This window comes from Vitis vinifera, chromosome 3 (genome assembly GCF_030704535.1).
Source record: "Vitis vinifera cultivar Pinot Noir 40024 chromosome 3, ASM3070453v1".
Classification (NCBI taxonomy): domain Eukaryota; kingdom Viridiplantae; phylum Streptophyta; class Magnoliopsida; order Vitales; family Vitaceae; genus Vitis; species Vitis vinifera.
In genome coordinates, this window is record NC_081807.1 from 8,338,970 (window position 1) to 8,350,780 (window position 11,811).

The 11,811-nt window shown below is 34.5% G+C and overlaps 1 long non-coding RNA gene across 3 annotated transcripts; it reads right to left on the reverse strand.

The window, feature by feature from the left end:
• Window positions 1–1,245: 1,245 nt before the first annotated feature.
• LOC104878844 (uncharacterized) lies at window positions 1,246–10,928 on the reverse strand. 3 transcript variants are annotated; one of them, XR_009465400.1, is made up of 7 exons: window positions 10,859–10,928; window positions 10,555–10,607; window positions 9,591–9,803; window positions 9,343–9,475; window positions 6,994–7,264; window positions 5,207–5,265; window positions 1,246–3,226 (listed from the first exon to the last, which is right to left on the reverse strand). It is a non-coding gene; the product is annotated as an uncharacterized LOC104878844 (long non-coding RNA). The 3 variants fall into 3 exon arrangements; XR_009465399.1 differs by having other exon boundaries at window positions 10,728–10,925; XR_785471.3 differs by having other exon boundaries at window positions 1,246–3,030; window positions 10,505–10,607; window positions 10,728–10,924.
• Between the last annotated feature and the right edge of the window lie 883 nt (window positions 10,929–11,811).

Sequence of the window (11,811 nt, forward strand, 5' to 3'; positions counted from 1 at the left end):
AAGATGGGGAATCTAAAAAAGTTATAAACTGCTAAATAATTTTTATTACATTTAATTTTTCTTTCTATTTCTATAAAGAATCCACCAAAACTTCATCAATTAAAAGCTTCAGGGATAAAATAAGTGTAGACAAATTTCATGCCAGGTTGGGGGCCTCAGAGTGATATCTAAAGGATGCTTCCCTACCCTTGCATTCCATCTCTCTATTGAGGATCTGCAGGGAGATTTCCAACTTCTCTTTGATTTTTTGTTTAAACTAGATTGGAAAGGGACTACCAAAATAAGCATCATACCCAGTTCAAGAAACTCCAAAAACAAGCTCAAAATTGATATCGTAAACTAAAATGTATAGGAATATCAACACTAAATAAGCTCAGGGAGTGCCAGTGCCTTCAATACATCTTTTTCTTTTCCTCTCTTTTTAACAAGGGTAGAAGAATTGGAAGTTTGTGACTCACCTTGGTCCTCCATAGAAGGTCAGAGTGAATCTTTTCATAAACTATTGTTAGACCTGAAAATTCCTGCAAAACTTGGAAACATTGGGTGAAAAAAGCATGGTTCTATATATAGGCCAAATTATCGTATGGAATAAAGAGTCAATTTTGGCAAGGTCAGCCAGGATCATAATAGACTGGTAATAAGCAACAATGCACCATGTCTTCCATGAAAATTACACCATGGGGTTCACAGTTAAATCCAATAACCCTTTCTTTCAATGATCAATCAATCCATCCCCACCTCTCAAAATAAACAAATAAAGAGACCCAAGAACTTCAGGAACCAGGAACCAAAACACTCATAAACTGAAAATTGTCACCTATAAACTCAACCTAATCTTGGAAAAGAAATTAAGTCCAATCATGAGGGCTGGCTTAAGGCCATAGGCCTTAGGAACTGAAGCAACCCACATATCACAGGATAGTGTATTAAAACCCATGATGTGCAGCCCACCAGGGGCACCATTTGTCAACTGGCTCATGTCTACCTATCAAACCAAATCAGCATCAATGAAAGAATATACTCTTCTCAAGGTCTCGTATGGCCTTTTTTTTCCCTTCAAAAGTATTGAGAAGAATTCAATAGCGAGACGCAATAGATACTTATGAGCGTTCTAATTTAAGGGCTCTCCCTTCATCTTCCATTTCACCCTGAAAATGAGGTCTCATTGCTCCACACCTACCTTACCCAAAGAAACAAGACACCCTTATCAGAACCCAACCACATGCATGAACCCCCAATAACATGTCTTGTTAACAACAAGAGTTCAACTATATTACATTAGCGTCCTAAAAGGAGGGACACGGAAGAGTAATTTAGGGTCAAATAATACATACCCATATAGATGCTTGTAGTTGTTTGGAAATAAAATATTCGATCACATGCATACTTCTCAAAAAAAAAAAAAAAAATCATATACATATAGAAGAATTCACAAGGGTACAATAAAGCCAACATCCATGCAGATACATGACATTCAATTTGCCTCCACTCAATAGAAGACAACTGAAGTTACTCTTCAATACAAGACAAAACTGGAGGGCTTGGGACCACTTCTTTCAGGATGTAATCTGGTTACTAATGATAAGGCTGTTTTAGGCACATTAGAATCTATGCAATATTCTAATGAATATTTTTTTTGTGCACATCAGGATCCAGGCAATCTTGCAATAAATGAAAATTTTGGCCTCTCTCTCTCACTTTCTCTTAATTCTTCAGTCTTCTCTATTGGCTTCTCCTCCCTCTCAGCTCAATCTGACAGACATGCTCGATACAGTTACAATTATTGCTCCGGCACCTCATCTCCACTTCAGCCTACTGCTTAACTTGCACCTTACATTTTCATTCTCTTCCACTCTAAACCCCTAAACTTTTGCAGACCTAATGGCTTCATCATCTAGACCAGCAAAGAAGCTAAAAGAACTTCTCCAAGAACAACAAGAGCCTTTTATGCTGACAACTTACCTTTCAGAGAGAAGGTACACAAGGAGCAGCTTGAATTCGGATACGAGAAATGGTTGCAGCCCCAATAATTCAGCTAAGAACTTGAAGAGATCGACAATTGGTTCTGAATTGAGCACTAAAAGAGAAAGGATAGCAAATGGTTCAAGAGTCCTGAGATCAGTTCTTACCAAGCTTGTTTCCAACAATGAATGCTGGAAAATTTCAACTTATAATGTTTCTGAGATCCGGAAAGATATGACTCCAGACAACTCCTCTCCCAAGATCAATATCATGCACAATCACCTGTTTTTCAAAGAAAATCGTGGCTCAAGTTCTTCGACAAGTACTTTCCAGACCTTTGAACCTTTTGATATGGGAGGACCAGAGGTAAGAGAACTTCCATCATTTTCCCTCTGATAATGCACTACATACGAAGATGACAAAGGCACAGGTTCCAAATTTTATTCTAGTGGATAAAAACAAAATTCACCCTTTTATTTTCTTCTCATTTTCTTTGCATTTCAATTTTCTTTTCTCATCCATATATTAAGCTCAGTTATTCATGAAGAGAACAGGCTGCTACAGATACAAACCTTCAGTGGTCATTCATGGATGACAGGCAACTCAGCCCAGTATCGGTGCTAGAAACATTACCATCAAACCAAGGTTCTGGAGTTTATAAAATTGAATAAATGTGCATTTCTTGATTACCAAGAATATCTCAGTGACAATCCCCTTTTTTGATGAAACAGCCCAACACTTCTTCATTGCAAGACAAGAAGAAATCCTTTCAACTTCCAGCTTTAATTTGCAGAAAAGAACTACAGAAAACTCCACAGCCTCAGCTTTTCCATGGGAATTACTAATCCAGAGTCATCCTGGCATTGCAAAACTAGAGGAGATATTTGGGTTTGCAGGTTCTTCTCAGTGCCTTAAAACTAAAAGAATCATGCAGCACACCAAGCAGGTTTCATTCGACTGTGAAAAGGAAGCCATAGAAATCCATGGAAAGAAGAGTAATGTGCAGAAGAACGAAGAATTCCCAGGGGACGAAGAGCCTTCTAAAAATATTTGTGAGCATATCTGCTACTGGGAGAAGCAATGTGGAGATGTTACAAGCATAACCAAACTGATAAATTCAGACTCTTCTACCACAAAACAAGAATGGAGTGATTCCCAGCCACTGACCATAGAGATTGGGATAGAGATAGCTGATGCTATCATGGATCATATTGTCACAGACATTATCAACTTTTTCTTGTAGCAGATCAATTTTCCCCTCTCTCTACATAGTTATATGGAATCTGTTTATTAGTTCAAGCTCTTACACTTAACTACAGATCAAACATTGTAAGGGGCTGGAAGACAAGGAGGCATGTTCAAAGACGCTTATCATAAGAACATTTCTGATTCTGTACTTAAGAAACTTGAGGTGTAGATGATGTAGTTTTCAATGAGCAGAAATGACGGCATATAATGATGAGTGTGATGATGGTGGGAGTTGTGATAGTGCCTTATGAAAGAAGGGTTCAAGAAGAACAGTAACATAGCAATGATAGGAAGCAAAATAGGAAGCAATTTTTGGGATCATTTCTTTGATTTTTTGAGAAAAGATTTGGGCCCCCAGAATGCCATTTTCGATCATGATCTCAGTTTGCCTGCTAATCCTCTAGATCTTGTAGAGCTAATGCCATGTGCAGATGATTACAAGTTGTGCATTAATTTTGATATTAGCTCAACATGACCAAAGCAAACTGAAAATGCAATAGAAAATCTTTGAAACTCCTTCAAGGCCCTCAAAACCCACCCTTGGGGTGTGTTTGGTTTGCATGTATCTTAATTAGGGAATAAGTATCTTATTCTCAAGTATAAGGTTCCTATATTTGGGTATCACGCAACTATGAAGGTTTTAATTTCCTTTGAAGCTTGGATATGAGAGCAATCAAAAGTGAAAGAATCTCATACCCAAAATAAAAGGAAATCGGACAGCTGATCCTAATTTCCTGTTATTTATAACTAAATCTAATTTTGTAAATATTATTTCAAGGTTGTTAAATAATGTTGTAGTAATCTTCAAATCTTAAGATTACCAAACATTAGAATGAAAATAAAACTTGATGGCAATCTCAAATTTTTAACTTTAACTAAATATTAGAATGAGGTCTCATATCCATTACATTCTGGGAATTCATTTTTTGGAAATATGATTTCCATTCCTGTGTTTTAAGTTTTGGCAAACCAAACCTGTAGAATGATGTCTTATATCTGTTACATTCTGAGATGTCAATTTTGAAATATGATTTCCATTTCCAGGTTTAGATGTTGATGAACAAAACACCTCCTCAACAAATGAAATTGTAGAATGTAATAAACACAAGATCTAATTCTAATGTTTGGTTAAGGTAAGAAAGTTGAGATTTTTGTCAAGGTTTATTCTCATTCTAATGTTTGGTTACCTTAGTAGTTGCTTAGGAATTGTTAAAATTTACATAATGGTTCATTTAAATGATATTTATAAAATCAGATGTATTTAATAAATAAAGAAGAGAATAAAAATAGCTTGTCCACTTTCTTTTATTTTCTCCCCTAGGAAGATACCATGTCTTAAATGGGAAAGAGATCTTCTGAGTTTTGAAGGGATATCATATACAAGGAATCGACATTTCCAAAAGTAACCTCAAAATTTTCATTTCTAGGAATACTCATTAAGGTTGTGTTTTATAAAAAATTGTGTGGTAAAAGGTTCAAGGGAAGGGGGAAAAAAAAGTTTCAAGTTTGATCCAGTAAGTTATTACCCTTTATTTCCAACTTTTCTCACTTAAAGAAGAAGAAGAAGAAGAAGAAGAAGAAGAAAGAAAGGAAAAAAGAGAAAATGACAAGTTTCAAAATATATAAAATTTTTCTTAATTTTCATTGTATTATCTTTTTATTTCTATTTCACAGCCTAACAAAAGACATTGATAAAAATGGCAATTTTTATCATGGCTTTAGATAAGGATGACAAGGACTCACCAATAGTCCTCACAGATTTGATTGACAATAAGGCACAAATAGTTGGATAGATCACATTTCATACCATATGTTGAACCAAAAATACATAAATATAGAAGCAAAAGAAATGCACCAGCTAGCACACTACTTACCATGTCAGATGATCAGAGAATATCTTTACTAATTAATGTCACCTTAACTCCTAATCGACAAGTAAATAATAATATTTGAAAGTTTAAGTGAGCAAAGATACTAACTTAATCCATACACTTACAGCATTTGACGCAGTCGAACTTGAAGACAGTGTTTTAAAAGCCAGCCTCCCCATCAAACCTGAAACCAGGTCACAAATCAAGAACAGGTCAATCTGATGACCTAATTGGATATGTGTGATGTGCAATGAGTATTTCTTATGTATTAAGTTTTTTAAATATTGTATGATAGTTATTTTTACTATAATTACATCTTCAAGGCTTCTCAGCAAACTGGTAGTTCCAAAACATATAAATTCGGAGTGACAGAACAAGACATTTAAACAGAAAACCATTACAAAGCTAGAAAGGTCCACCAAACTTATCAATATGTTTTCATTTCATTTGGCCAGCTGTCAAGAGGAAAGGAAACAACAAGGAGATTTTTTATGCCAAATCTTTTGCAAAGAACCTTTACTTAACAAATAGGCAAGTAACTAATCTGAACAAGACTCAATCTTATATTTTAAACTCAAAAAGCTGAATGATCAGATAACCGATGCTTGTTTGCCTTCAACTGGCACAAGAGCAATTGCCATTCAGAAAGAAATCAAAGCAACACTCTTCATGTCACGAGTTTAAACCCATACAACTAAAAGAAGTGGAATCTTACCACTGCCTAAAAATGGAAAATCACGAGCGTGAGTAACCTAATCAAATGTGTTTACTCAATATCTTCAGGAATTACAAAAGCTGCAATGAGGCCTGGTAAGAGCTTCCACAGCTGTTTGGATAAATTTGTTACAAGAACTTAAAATGGAAGTCATGAGAATGTTGCTTGTTGTAGAAGCACTATTTTTGGCTTATTTAGGAAACTATTCCATATTTAATGAAATTTTTATAGTATCAATATTGCCTTTTGAAAATTATGGCTTTGGTTTCGGCTTCAACTTCTAGCTAAAGCCAAAGACAAAAAGCAATCCCAAGTGGGGCCTGAAACAAGTACTATGTCATGATTTTTACCCTTCACACTAACTAGTTAGTAGGTTGGCGATTTTAGGAGAAAAATTGAGTCAATTGTATTATATCAAAGAAACCTTTACACGACTATATATAAAGATTACAAAACTAATTAAAATAGGAAACTAACTCTTCCTAAAAACAAATTCCTCTATCAGTGGGATTCTGGAATTCCCCAACTGTTATGCCATAATTCTAGGAATGTCTACATGTTTTCCAACATAGGTTATTACCAAAAAAAGAAGACTGAAACAAGCTCTACGTAACCATTTTCCCAATCAGTTGGAACAACATTAGCCCCAATTGAGTGACAAAAAGAACGAGGGAAAGGAAAGGGGAATGCCGAAAATTACCTAATAATGGATTTCTATTTCAATTTATTTGCAACAATTTTCTTCTCAATGTACTTTATGGGATTGAAACAAAGCCATAGGCTAGGTTGAAATTTCATTATTTATTAAGTACCAATACAAGGTGCAAAATTATCCTATAAATGGAGAAAATAGAAGAAAATGAACCATGAGCATGTGTGACACTAAAAAAATGGAAATACCATTTGATGAAATCCTAAATATCCCAGAAACAGGTGATGGCCAGACGCATCTAAAATGCAACTAGCAACAAAACAGATTCAACTTGAATTCCATTAAACATTTGAATTTCAGTTGTAATGGCCAAAAGTTCCAATATCCTCATATAATAAAGGGAAAATTACACAACCTAAAATTTGAATTTTACAAGGGAAATAAACAAGGAAATACATTTCATCAGCCCAAAAAGATCATCCAAAACTATCTTGCTAACATTTGATTTATTTGTGCTTCAAAACCATATTCAGATAGACAAATACCTCCAATGACTTCTTCCAATCTTCATGGCTTGGTAAATTTTAGACACAGCCAGCCAGGCCTTCAAATTCTAACAATCAGAACGACAGACTGTATTCATTTTCTCTTGCCAACAATAAGCAGTCTCTTGCTTTTTGACAATATGCCTCTTCACCATGAAAATACCCTTGTCTGCTATGGGACACTTTCAGCCTGTGATTGTGGGGGCTATCATGCTATTTCTCCAGGTAAAAAAGTGATACGAGAAATACACCACGCTGGACAATCAAACAGCTGCAAGCAAGAAAGAGACAAGCAATCAGGAGTAGATATTGGGAGAATTAAGCCATGTGCTTATGAGACTAACCATGAAATACTCAAAACACTTTAAATTTCAAAAGTTATTGCCAATGCAACACTCTTCTTGATGGCTGTCATATTCAGGCAAATATTAAATAACATCAGGACAAAAACATGTAAACGAAAAAGAACAAAAAATAAAAACTCGCATACTACTGTTGCATCGCATGATTATGATTTTAAGCATTTGCCATGAGTTTACAATGGATTTTTGAGGCCACAAGTCTTCTAGCACATTCAGCAGCACAACTGAGAATTTAGCTCCCCGATGAACTTTTCAGTTAATTTGCTTTCTTGTTTACATTTTAATTATGGAGACTGTACATTGATTTAAAATTTTCATCACTAGATATAGAATTTTTTTAATCAGTAACATGAATAGAACTGTCCCTCTCTTATGTCTTTTTCAAATAATCCTCATTCTTCTACAATTTTCTTCTTCTTACTTGTGTAGTTACTATATCTTTCACGAATACTTATCAAAAAAAAAAATAGTTAATATATCTTTCACGAAGAACAACCCCTCTCCCTAGTTTCTATTTTACTTGTCTCCACCAGGTTGTCATTTCATTTAAAAAATACCAGACAGATCACAACATCATTAACATTTGATGATGGCTTTAAAACTTTTAGACTGGGTGGGCATATGTGAATGAAAATTTACTTGATCTCGTTTCCAAAAATTAAGAATTTGAACATCTAAACATTCTTCATACTATTATTGTTACAACAATCCACTACAAATACATTTGAAGCAAGATCAATTAAAATTCTGGAAATTTGCTCACATGTTCAAAATTAAGATTACAAAAAAATTGTTTGCCAAAATAAATAAAAAATAAAAAAATAAAAAAACGAAAGGAAAAATCAAATTCAGGGGCTAAAAGAGTTTACTGAATACAAATTGAAGAGTATGCATTTGATTATGGTACATGCCTATTATGACATGAACCAAACCTTGATGAATGACAGAGCCTACTCTCTCCTTTCCCTCTACCCCTACCTTGATATGCAACTCACTGAATAGTTGGATGTCCAATCTTGTAAACTATTGTTTTTTGCCTAGGTTTGACTTTAAAAGTTGACAATGATAATGAGAAACCAGGGTCTCTTTATCAAAAGTATTGAAATTGATGAGACTGAAAAATTATGGTAGGACCTAAAATTTCACCAGAAAAATCTAGAGAATTCCATTTTCCAGCTCAGAAAGGCCTATTTTGGAGACACTGGGTAGAAGTCTCCATAAGGATTGGGCCCAGATGAAAAGCATTTGAGAAAAAAGGCGGGATAATCCTCATAGTTTCCATACATAGATAATGTGGATCTCTACTGTGTCAAAGGAAAAGTGATGATGTGAAATATTTCTTTTGAAGAAACATTCTTTGGAAATATGTCCTTAAATTATAAGACTGTTCTAAAGACTTCAAATTGCCTATTAAAAAAAAATCAGGTCAAACCATGTAGGAGAAGTTCTCATGGTCATCTGATAGAACTTATGCAAGCAGGCAAGCTGATGTTCCAGAATACGCCATTCAATCAATCAAGGAAAAAAACCATTTAGAAACATGATCTTGAAACTTTCATTAAATTCACAAAATAATTTCACCCCCGGAGTGATTGAGGTTGAAAGTTTAAAACGTTCTCTAACTGAATTATTGTGTTAGTTGTAAGTCACTCTATAAAGTTTCACCCGTTAATTCCACTACCACATTGACTGATTTGAAGCCTGTTCAAAAGCCACCTAGGAGTTCGTTCACCAAGTCTAAGCAGCGAATATCTTTCACAACATCCAATCAAACACTGCCAGAATCATTATTAATATAGTGCTTATGCAAGGCTAAGCATTAGACAGAAAATGATTCATTAGATTAGAAACCAAGGCAAATACCAATCATCATATGTTGTAAATATAAGCAAGTACATTGCGGCCCAAAAAGGTATCTTCCCAGCACTAAAGAAAATTAAATAAGAAAAAAAGAACTATAACCAACTTGTGAGGAAGAAAATACTACCAAGTTCTCAATCTGAAGCTCTTAATTGTCACTATTTCTCCAAGAACCACTCTGAAGCTCTCTCTTGTGTTTCTTGTGCTTCCTTTCATTATTGATTCACGACAGGAGAGCCCAAAAGTTACATTTCCTCCATCTATCAGAACAAAAAATTACATGTTTCCCCAGTGTATGAAGTGAATGATAAACCAAATGAACCAAAGGAAAAGTTTGTTTCTCATACAGAGAAAAAGGGGTTATTATAAGTGTACCTGTCTTGACCTTTTGAAGTCACTGCTACTTTTACTGGAATTCTTAGACTTATGTTTCCCTTTTCTGTCCCAACTTGGATCATCCACAGCACTTTGGTGCCTTTTCCGTTGTTTCTTGTCTTTGTCTGATCTTTTGCTCTTTTCATCCAATCTTTTTTCGCTGGCCTTTTCCCTTTTTTGCTTTGCCTTCCTCTTCTCTCTTTCCCCTTTTTCCTGGAGAGTGAAAAAAATAAAAGCTCATGACTTCCTGTTCATATGTTTTGACTTATATATAAACTCCACATAGAACGAATGAAGTTTACTCCAAGAATGAAATCTGGGACTTAGTAATAGGGCACCAGGGTTTCAAACATCAGTCCATAATCCATATATACCAGATGTGAATCCAGGCCAAGCAATTGATATATTTTTATTATAGTTTCTAGAAATTCATAGAGATACAACCCTATAGGAATTTTATCTCTGTATGGGACTGTACTAGACAGTATCAACCAATATCACAGCATATCAGTAATAGTCAAAGGATTAGGGTTCAAGCAATTCCACTTCTACTGCAAACCCATTACTAACCCATTACTCGCATTAAGGACCCAAAAAGTGGATTTGGAATTGGGGACTTCCTAATATTCCTTCCATCTACACCAGGCCACCAAATACAGTCTAAGCCTATCAACACATGATTCACAAATTCCATCTTTACCCCAAAAATCAACCAAAAACCCCAAATTACTTCAACAAACAAGAAAACAACCTCTAACCCTAACCACGCCAGAGTACGATCATCACTACAACTAGCAGTATCACTATCAGCAGCAATAACATAAACATTTGAAAAAAAAAAAAAAAACAGAAAGAGTCATTCATCAACTTTTCCATTCCAACAATACCACTCAACTAAACCCTAAATTACACACCACAGAGGTTCAACTCAGTCTCTGCTGCAATAGAAACCGACAGAACTGACCGCTTCAGTACACCAAATCCTGCACTTTTTTCCTCCTATCGTCCTCCCTTCTCCTGCCATTTGTCACCAACCAAACAGCAAACAATCAGATTGAAAATAAAAAACACAGAAAAACAACAAATCAAACTCCCAAAAGAGAGAGAGAGAGAGAGAGAGAGAGAGAGAGCGAAAACCTGAGAAACCGAGAATTGAGAACAGAGATTGAACAACAAAGGTCTCAGCCTTCCAGAGAGAAAATGCGGAAATGACGAGAGAGAAAGTAAGCGATAGAGAACTGCTAAGATTGAAGAGAAGCGAAACGCACCTCTGAAACTCTCAATATCCTGCTCTACTCTGCTCTGCTTCTGAGACTGTCTCCTACTGTTGTTTCCTTTGTTTGTAGTATTTGTATACCCACACTTTTATTTTTCAAATTTTGCCTTTTTCCTTTTTTATTCATTTAGGATTATATGGATTGGATTTAATTCTAAAATTTGTTTATTTGAATTTTTTAATTTAAATAAGTTAATATATTGGAATTATGTTTTAGAGCAAAAACAGTGAAAGGAAAATAAAAAACGAGAAAGAGAAAATAGAATGCCAAAAAAAAACAAAATGAAATTTTATTAGTAGTCTTCCTTTTTATAAAGAGTTATAAAAGATATAGAGCACCACATAGAATCATCAAGAAGTTCTCATAATGTTATAAATTTTCATATTTTATAACACTCCTCCTTGGATAATTATAACAATATTATAACTATCTCGTTAAAAACCTTATCAATAAAACTCAATGGAACAAAACCTGAACAAAAGAAAAAAATAGTACAGTATATCCATATTAGTGTTCTCCCCTTCATGTAGACATGATTATAATTTATTTAACATTTTAACAAATAGATTTCTCAATCTTTGCATTTGATGTTGTAACTTAACTTTTTCAATGTAGTTAAAGGTAATGTCTTTATGAATAGATCTGCTAGATTATTGAATAATTGATTTTGTTTGATTATCAATTTCACCACTCTTCTAAAGCTAATGAATGTAAAAGAACTTGGACGATATATGCTTAATTCTATCACCTTTAATGCATTATTTTTTAATATGTGTAATGCATGAAATATTATCTTTTATATAACTTGGTAGCATTACCTCTTATGGAGAGTAGTCCACATGTTTTCATTGTTGGTTTAACTATTCTCCCTGATATTGTTGTACTACTATAGGTAAATACATATCCTATTTGAGAATGAGTTTTGTAAGGGTTTGAAAGATAGT